This window comes from Stylophora pistillata, chromosome 8 (assembly GCF_964205215.1).
Source record: "Stylophora pistillata chromosome 8, jaStyPist1.2, whole genome shotgun sequence".
Classification (NCBI taxonomy): domain Eukaryota; kingdom Metazoa; phylum Cnidaria; class Anthozoa; order Scleractinia; family Pocilloporidae; genus Stylophora; species Stylophora pistillata.
The window spans coordinates 33,054,285-33,065,171 of NC_142526.1; positions in this window are offsets into that span (position 1 = coordinate 33,054,285).

Below are 10,887 nucleotides of genomic sequence, written 5' to 3' on the forward strand. Positions count from 1 at the left end.
ATGTCTATCCAATTAATCGACTCTTCATATACTTTGAGCAGTACGCCATTACCTCCAGGGAAACCGTAAGGAATCTTATAATCGCAGCCATAGCAGTACTTCTTGTTACCAGTCCCTTTTTGGTGGGCTGTACGGTTACATTCGTTGTGATGCTGACCTTTGCGGCCCTGATAGGCGAGTTATTTGGACTAATGGTCATCTGGAATGTTTCCCTTAACTCTGTTTCCATGGTTAACCTCGTTATGGCCACTGGATTTGCAGTCGATTACAGTGCACATATAGCGCATGCGTACATCACGTCAAATGAGGGAACAGTTAATGGACGAGTAATGGATGCCTTGAGTACTTTAGGAGCAAGTGTATTTATGGGAGGTTAGTCATGTGTACATTCAAGTTTATTTTTCGTTTTTAATGTGCACACTTTAGATTAGCCCATGCAGTTTTTTTCACATAAACAATTCGGCAGGGAGTCGACCGCATCAAAGGAAAACTACAAGTTCTTCATTTGGACGTAAAATAGACAATTTATTCAATTCTTTTTTTTAACACAATTGCCTCCACACTGTAAAAACCTGGTGACCGTTTTTCCAGCGCTTTGACATTACATTTTTGGTTTCTTTCTTTTATTTACAATTTGTTAAGGATGCAGTACCTTCCCTAGCATGGTCGTTCTTGCATTTGCCGCATCACAGATCTTCCGAATATTCTTCAAAATGTTCTTCGGTATCGTCGTGCTCGATCTTGTCCATGGCTTGTGCATCCTACCTGTTCACCTATCCTTGCTTTGCTGGAGACCAGCTGTTAGAATCAGGCCTCCCTTACCCGAGGACACTTCTGGGAAACAAAGTAATGTATGCAGCAGGGTGGATGCACTCTGCGCTCCTGAATCTGGAAAGAATAATTGTGACAGGCAAACAAACGTCTAATAGAGGTGCCTAGGCCTTGCAGGTTTCTATACTGCTTTGGCAGATGTGCCATGTATTCTGCTAAAAGTCCAGTAAAACTGCTGACTTAGCTAACTAAGCCAACTAAATGACTTTTAACATCGAGAAGACAAGTTTGCAATTGGGCCACATGGAATCGGGACAACGCCTCGATAGCGCTCAAGCAACTGTAAAGCCACTGCAAAGATTGAGTATCGTAAAAACTTAACCAAAGTAACATAATGGCTGATCCCAAAATTGTATCTGTCAAATGAAACGAATAAGAAACCAGAGCACCACATCTAGCGCGGAACAAGCAAGTGGAAATGTCGTGATTGGTTTCAAATTTTTGTCGACACTCAATTAAAGGTCGCTTCCCGATTCCGCCTTTGATATTGGTAAACTTATTAAGACAGTTATTCAATTTCGCCTAGGTAAATATGAGGTTAATTTGAAGCTTAAAAATTTATGCAGAAAGATTAAAAATGCGTAACCGCTCAGTCAGAACCGATCTATATGGTTGGTTCTATGTACAGATATTCGGATTTGGCATTTGGGTTTGAGTAGATTTTTTGAGAGTCGTTTCAGACCGAGGATTTGTAGACTGGCCGATTTTTTTGGGTGCCAATCCCTTGAAACTCATTGATCCACAAGTCCCAATTCTTAACATGCTATGCTAAAAAATTTACGCAATGGATATGTATATTTAGTAAAAGATAGTTACATGGAGCATTCAGTAAATCAGATATATTGCTTTAACCGTCTAATGATTAGGAGGAAATATTTAAATACTAAATTTTCAGCCTCTTTATGTATTTTTTTAAAGTGGTACAAATAGTTGGAATAAATCCTATCATAAATTAAGTGTTTTCTTCGACATTACTATGACTGAATAAATAGTGACATCTGTAGGTTAATCAAAGAAAGTTTTCTTATGTACTGGCATAACTTATATTGTGCTGGGAGTAAGAAGAAAAGTTAAATGCTAAAAAGCATTGTGTATATCTTTCACCTCATATGACTAAAGGCTATGGAACATTATTCATATGTGAAAAATATCTATATTCAATAATTGCAACATGCCAATAGCAAGCGCGATGTTTTGCTGAACGGTCAACGCTGTAATCACTTTTCACCCCACGAGCGGTTGTGGGTAACACAGGAATTGTGCATCAATTTTGTTGGAAGTTGCCATCCCCTCAGGATGAGACGAACTTTATCGCATCTACGCCATCCGTACAATTACTCTTAGAGAGTTTTGAAACCACCATCTTGATGCATACAGTGTAATGTTTCGCAATCATGCCACCGTAGAATAAATGGAAAGGTGTGCGGGCAATCTTTCCATTCCCATAGTCACCCAAAGGGTGATAGGCCGGCTCCTGGGACAGGGAACCTCAGCTACGTCCAGCTGACCCCATCGGCTTTTCTGCTGAACACTTAACACAATCCTTTGCCTGACTTACCCTATTTCAGATTGGCTGCTGTATAAGATAGCTTTGTACCAGCGCGAAGGGGCAATTATAAATCGGCAGCTTGTGCAGAGAGAAAACTGGCCTTCAAACAAACTATCGAGGGCAAATTAGAGACGGCAACCATAGGCATACGAGCCGGGGGGGCGGGGGGGGGGGCTGCAGCCCCCCCAGCTGCGGAAATTGTGTAATTTTTCGGGCAAAACGCTCTTGATTAGGGCAATGACATTTGGGAGAAAACATTATAAAATAATGCCGTTGGCGTGATTTCCAAAAGTCGTGAATAAAGTTTCTAGTTAATTACTTTTCAGGTGATTAGATGGCCAAAAGTGGTGTCTTCAGAGATTTCGTAATTTGAATAATATCGTGTAAAATGTAAAGTGTTTTGTTTCGGTAACATCTGCTGCAGTTCGTGCCTAATTTTCGCGCCAATTTCGCGGAGAGCGGGAAAACATTTTGACGAGTTCACATGAAGGTTTAGGTTTCCTCATTGAAGTTCGTTCGATTCGTTGTGAAGTCCGTGGACTTGGAAGGTTCAAGAGGACGCGAAAAACTTAGGTGACTAAAGGTCAAGCGGCCGTCAAGGTCAACAAGGCGAAAGGTAAATACTACACAAATTCCATTAAGTAATTCGTTTATTCTATTCGATCGATTCTATCCGTAAATCTCAGTATTAAAGTGTCACATAATACGAGCTGATGTCACCCAGCTGGTAACTACCAGTTATTGATAGCTTTTAATGATAGCAGTTTCATTAGATGGGAAAATGATGAACGTCTCCGTTTGCTTCCCGATTTGAACCCTTACCCTTTCGGGCATTGTGTGTTTTTTTCGGGCAAGGAGGTCACTGCCCCCCCCCCCCCAAGTCCAAAGGTGCCCGTACGTCTATGACGGCAACTATGCCTTAAGTAATGCTAAACCAACTGTCAGGAGCCATTCCTAAACCTGATTCACCAGAAGTGCTCTTAATCCACGTTTTCCCGTCCATTCAGGCGAGCACTCACATATTACATTAAATATCGATCATTGAAGTTTGAAACTTTGGATTATACAATTAATTTGCTAACCCTAGATTATTTCATGGCGAAAATAAAATTTTATGCATGCATAAAGATCAGTTCCTTTTGATCGTGGGGTTGAGGGCAGCCCCTCTCCACTTTTAGATACACTTGAAACAAAACGGATATGAGAAAAATAAGATATAAAAATACAAAACGATACACAAGAAAATAAAGAAGAAAAGAAAATGAAAGACGTTCATTGTAAAGGAGGAAAAGTCCTAGCTATTCTAAGTGCCCGAAACATTGTAGAACTGATTCAATTTGGTTTAATTTTGCTGTGTTTTAATTTTAGCGCTATCTCATCAGGCTCCGTGTAATGATCTTCAGTCTCTACAATATTGAGATGAGCTCCTTCTATTCTTTTTTTGAGGGATTTCTTTGAAAAATTACTATTATATTCATCAGGTGTGTCATTCCACATTTCAACATCAACACGCAAAAAGGCCTTTCTTTTCATTTTAAGTCTAGTTTAACGGCCAAAACGCTCGCTCATGTCCAAATGAAACGCGCTCTTTAATATACGAAATACAATGAAGCGAAGTGAAGCGATCGCTAAAATAAAATTACAAACAATAACTTACTACGATTATATATAGACAAATTGACAAACTAGCACAATAAAGACCCTTAAGAGTTGAATCGTATAAATTATCCCATGTCATCTATCATAATTTCTAAAGCCACAGGTGTTAAAGTAAAGTAAAGTTATTAAAAAAGGCATCCTTCATTGTTTTGGTCAGGCCAAACAGTATTTCCACAAAACTGTTATAATCTATAAATTTTATAGATTTTCCAAACAATTGTTTTCTGTTTACATGAGTCATTTGAAATGACTCATGTCAACAGGAAATAATAACAGTGTTTGAAAAATCCATGCAAGGAAACTTATTGGAAAACCCCTTCTCTCATTAACACGAGGGAGTGGTACAGTGTCACAACCCTTGAACATGAGCGAATGTGCCTATAAACTAAAAGGTACTCACCCAAAAGCACATCTCCTTGGAGTATGTATCTATGAATGACTATTAACTGTTTCCAACAGTCCAGTGTGTCTAAAAGGATTGGAATATGTACACGTATTTTATTGAAATATTGGCCACAAAGCAATGTTAATATCCTTGAATAAGGGAAATAAGCATTTTCCAAATAAAGTAAGAAGCGCAACTTCCGAAGTGTATAGTGGTTGATTTAGTATCTCTTCCTGAAAAGCCTGAAAATCTCTATCCCTACGATCAAAACCATTTAAACCACGTTCCTTTTCAACAATGGAATCGTGGGCACACTAACCTTCAATCTACTGGTGGTTGCACACATGATGCAAACAACTCACCCACAGGGTCTAATTAAAGGGAAAAAGAGGAAAAACTAAAGGACTGTCTTGGACTGAATTACAATATTTGTATAACTATTGTAAAACTGGTGTTCTTAATGGCACTGTCTCTTAGCTACAGCCCCAACCATCAAGGGTTCCATGCCTGGTTGTTTATAAACTGCAACACTAATATAGAGTGTTACGAGGATCGAATTATTTTTACTGAATCTGTCACGCAATCCCAGACTTTTCTCGAATTATCTATAATCTGTACTATTCCAGAAACTTCTTTCATGTGACTCAGCAGTTTCCAAAAATAGTACAACTTTTAATACGCTATAAATAGTAATAGAACATTCTAGGTAACTAAAGTAAATGTATAAAAGCTGGCTTGTGAGAAGTACAAAAAGGATTTGCCCGAGGGCTTACCCTCGTGGCTTGCTGACTGAAGTTGTGGAAGCTATGATGTGACGAGGCTATGACCTTTTGACCTTGCGATATCCGGAAAGAAGAAAGAGAAGAAAAAAACGATAGCCGAGAGAGGAGGGAAATAAAGAATTTAGAGTTTACTATGAGGTCCTCCGGAAGAGTTTGTGTACACGGAAAGAAAGCCATGAATCAAGAAAGCCAAGCGCTGTGGTCTTCAGTCGGCGGATGTTGGAATTGGAAGTTGATCAAGACGACGAACACTTACACGGCATGAAGGATTGTAAGTCTGCTTTATGAACTGCTTAACTTATACTTTAACTTAAGTAAATTAGACATTGTAAAACTAATTAAATAATAGTTAAAATGGGTAACTGCTTGTTGTTACATTTTTGTTGCGTGCCATATATGGTACTTAGGAATCTATTTTCACATATGCTTTGTTAGCGGACATCTGTTGGTCATTCGTGCACGTAACAAGAGTAACCTTGATCATTTGACAGAGGAGGAGAGGAGTGCACAACAGTTTGAACTTCCACATGACTGACCTTGTAAATAAAGACTAAAAATGTCCACTGCACAAATTACCTTGAGCTTAGCTTCTTGTCTGTTGAGTGTAACAAAAGTGGTTTGTCATGTGGTTAGTCCTCTGGGCTACTTTTTCATTCCCCTTTGTTTTTCCAAGCTGAAATCATCAAGTTGGAAATTGCTGTATAAGCTTTTAACAAGGCAACAAAATGTAACAGTTTGGTTTTATACCAATATATAATCCCAACCTACTTTAAAAATATTGTGGCACAGTGTCTTCATCGGGCCAGTCTGTAACTCAAACTAAATCAGTTGAAGCCACTATCAGGCGGCTTCCACGCTGAGCCTATATAATTGGACATGCACCATAACAAGAGAGTTAATTGTGCTGCAATTTCACCGGGATCAAAAAAGATCAAGAAAACAATGTGTTGACGGATAAAATAATAGTATACAGTGGAGTTAAAATCTGACATCCCAAATTCATCAAACTGTCCTGAAAGATAGGACTGAGAAACGACTTACTACACCCAAAATAGACAAATAGAGAATACCTTATCCATCACTTTAACTATTGAAGATGGTGCATCTGTCACCACTTCCTTTAAGTTTATAAGGATCTTCTGTTTTTCCACAGCATGTTTTAAGGCCGCTCTCTCCATGCATGCATGGTGACTTTCCTCCAACCTCTCACTTGTCGATGTATTTCAGGTGTATTATGTAATCCTGAAATGCATCTGTTAGCATTAAAAAATACGTAGATGCTTTGCAGAGTTACCTGAACAATCACACTGCCCATCATCACTCACTACTACTCCGAAATTCCCAATGATAGTAATAAGGTTTGTTTTCATTTATTCCAACCATTCGCTGATGGCAGGTCTACTGTAAAACTTCTGGACACACAAGGGGGATGCCTTGGAAGGACATGCCAGGCCCAGGAATCTGCCCATCAGTTGTACTCTTGTATAATTGTTGCCAGACTAAAGGAAAATTGCAAATCGTACGCACGCATCCCAGCATATTTGTTGGATGACGGCCACTTGCCACTGCAGCCATTTTTACAGTTCCACCACAAATCATACACATTTGGACTTCACTCTTCAATTGCCAGTACTGCAAAGTTCCTGACATCTACTGTGAAATAGGTCAACGAGCTTTGAGTTAGAAATCTCACTCTTGCTCAAGTTCATCTCCCCTTAGTCCACATCCTCATCATCATCTTCTATATCATCATCATCATCCTCAATCTGGCCATCGATCTCAGTATTAGAGCTGGAGTTTGGACAAATGGAATTGTTTTCATCCAACATGGACAATATAACCTGTAGATTAACCCATGAACACGCTCTCATTAGTCGAAATTCAAAACATCTTGAGCTTCCACAAGTACCTTTAATAAAGTCTTGGCAATTGTATGTCACAGTATTACACATACTTAGTTTCAATCAAATTGTCGTCATTATCATCATCTTTATCATCATCATCTTTATCATCATCAGTCATCATCCTCCTCTTCCTTAGACATGTTGCTGTCTAGCCTTTTTTTTCTTGAAGAGTCTTAAGGGCTTTGTTGGGAGTCACTACTGCTGAGCCATCAATGACCTTGAAACTATTATTGTCAGGAACCTGACTGATGCTGCTCATTCAACCTCCCTTTCTTCCTCATCAGAATCATCAGGAGCATCTACAAATGAACCTGTTATGGCGACAAAACTTGAGCTATTAATTGTTGCTGAAACAAAAAGAAGAGAATTGTCAAGAATGGAAGTTGCTCTGACTTTCAAACAACCTGATAGGCACACTACCTTTTGACCATAAATCAGTTAGTATGTAAGAATAGCACAACAGAACCAGTTTGTCAGCATTCAATGGCTCTACCAAAACCTACTTTCAACCAACAGAAAAATGTTTCTTTGTACAGAAAAATGCACACAAAACATCAAAGTAAAATCTGCTTGTCACTGACTCCAAATGCCTTCTATATATTTAGTAACATCATGTACAGCAATGGACGTAAAAAGCACGAACATAAACAGATAAAAATGATGAAATATTGGTAAAAAACCCATATTTAACTGTATGGAAACAGTTTTAATGTATCTTTTAGAACACTCTTTCAGTTCACAAGGGTAAGGAGCTGTGTGAAAGGATCATGCTTGCTGCTTTGGTTAGATTTAAGGTAGGTACAAAGGGTCTAGAATTGGGCAAATGTACAGAAGATATGTGTAATTAAAAATAACGTTTTTTTCATGTGGAAAGTTGCTATCTATAGTTTGCAAAACATTTGATGTAAGTGTATTGGGAAGTATCAATTGGTGCCTTTAACATACTCACATTATGTGAAGTGTTTAAATCAAGAATAGTTGGAAAAACATTTGCAGCTTCTTAGTAAACATACTAGGCAAGTAAGATGGACTTGAGTGACCACGATGATAACCTTACTGTTATGTTGTAATGTATTCCACATCATGAGTACAAAATTTCTTCTTGCTCTTCAATAATCAGCCAATTCAATATTCAATATTTTTTCAAACACCTTGTTCTTGTTAAGTTTCTATCTTTAAAAATCAGCAAAGCTACCAGCTACATGCAATTCAGTAGTAAAATATCCTCTGATAACATATACATAGAGCTTAATTACAAGTGAAATTCAGTTAAGGTCAAACTTAGTAAACATACAAATTAACCCCTAAAATTTCCATTTGTGTGGAATCAGCTTAAATTTGAATGGTAAATACCCACCATAAAATGACAAAAACAGCCCATCCACCTCTAAAAGAGATAGGCAAGAAGACTAGTGACTAGTGAGATCCTCATCAAAAATGGAATAACAAGCTACTTTGATTACTTTTGTTGTAGTGTGCACAACAGATGAAGTTTTGTTAATGGGCATTACCAAGGATTCATCAAGGCAACCCAATTCATTCGTTTGGTTGCCTAGCTTTTGAAATATGGAGAACCAGATTTTTTCTTAAATTTTGAGCTCTGCCATGTTTTCTAGTTTTTGTTTGGTAAGAAGACACACCTAGATAAATTATGGAGCAAACACTTGCCTATAGAGAAAAACAACCTGGTTTGATGTAAAACATCCCTATTGACCACATAAAAAATTTATTTATTTATTTATTTATGGTAACTTCCATTTAGTGACAAAGAATAATGATAAAAAGAATAAAAAAAAAGGTACTAAATGAGGGAATAACGTACGGACTCAAAGTCCCAGCGAGGTCAGCCCCAAATGGTGATCATTAGCATGATAAAAGTGCACACTGTACCTGCATGATTCCACATTCTACACATGAATATGTGAAGTAGAGGAATGAGTAGTGTGGGGGCTCACCATGCAATTTTAATGGTATTAGCACAGCCTTACGAGTCTGGCGAGATCATAAACCTCATTAAAGATGGCTGCTTGTTAAATAAGGTGGATTAATTGCATCTGGGGAGTATTCTTGTGATGACGAGAGCTCAATTCTGTTTCTTAGAATCACAAGATCATTGGCTTTGAGTTCAATCACTATGTATTCTAATTATAACCTACCAAGTACTATATCCACAGGTAAACCAAAGTGTCACTTTGATTACAGTTTGTTGCTTTATACTCTTGACAGAGAGCTCTTATTCCTCTACCTTATAATGCACGATGCTCAACTCAGAAATTATGCTTTCCTTAGAAAATCACAAATAAATGAATTAAAGCAAGAAAACCTACTACTGTTCAATAATTTTTGAAAGTACCATGTTGGGACTTTTGGGTTTACTTTGTTTGGTGCATGATGCATGAAACAAGCTTATGACCTACACTTCCAAACACATTTGTTGATAAGCGCTGCTATTAGGCAGTGAAGAGCACTCAGAAATGAGAATAAAGAGCTCATATGTTTTAATGGAAGATACCCAACTGATTACATGAACATGCGCATGCGTTGCGCCTCACTATCTGCTGACCAGTATCTCATGGACATGATACTGATTATATCAACAATGGCATCGACACATTGGTTTTGGACAAGGGCAAAAGGACATCATAAACTTGGTTCAGGAGATTTGTCCTCTCTATGTCTGGGAGCAAAGGTTAAATTCTTCTGATACACAAATACATCTGCAAAGGTGTCAATGTACCTAGAGTATCATCTGTATCACTCCCACTAACACAGGTGTTCCTAAAGTGTGGATCAGCAGACTGCACAACTTCCCGAACCTCCTGCAGAATTTGAACCTGCATAACTATTAAATTTTTTTTTTTGGAAAAAAAAAGAAAAAAATGAAACTAAAAACACTGTAACAATTAATGGTGAAACTTTCCTTTTCAGGTTTAAAGAATATCAAATTACAAAAGAGATGTTTTTTTACCGTCGTTCACATCCAACCACAGCAAGCTCACGCTCACTCAGTGAGCCTCTGTGAATTATAAGCAAATACGTTCACGTTGCGTAATAATAGGAAAATAGAAAAAATATAAGGATTTGCAAGGGAATGAACTATCCTTTTCTCAACCTGAAAAAGATCTGGACTAGCTTTGAATGAGGACAAATTTTCCTTGCTCAAGCAGATGTTGTTTTGCAGTGTGTGAATTTCTTGGGCTGATTTAGGGCCATTTAGTTCGGTTTTAGCTTATCTACTTTGCCCTCATTATAATCCCTTTTCAAGATACTGTGAGTAACACCAACTAAACGAATCCAAATGCAACACAAGCGATGAGGTTACCTTACGCTTGTGTTCCTCCTCCCAGGGTCTTATACAATGAAATGGAATTAAAGGCCACCAATTCCAGCCCAAAGGTTTGCTGAGAGCCTTCAGATTAGGCATTATTCAGATGTCGCGTTACCCAAACCGTTGGAGCATTCACATTACGGTTCAAATTACTAACACTCCAGGTGAGTGACCGCTGATTGTGTCACGCAAGTCAAGCTCGATAATTTTAATATAATTTACGATTTCGTACATAATCAAAGGCAGCAGAAAGACATGGTGAGAATGATTTCATAGAGTATTAGATTTTATTACCTTTTATTTTAGCCTCGTAGGAGTTGTACAGCGTAAGTCATCTTTATTTTCAGTACTACTTTCGCTTTCCTCCCTCTTCTTTTAAGTCACAATGTTTAGGGACATACTAGTCTTCTCGGATAAGGACGAATAAACTGTAGCTCCCATCTCCCACC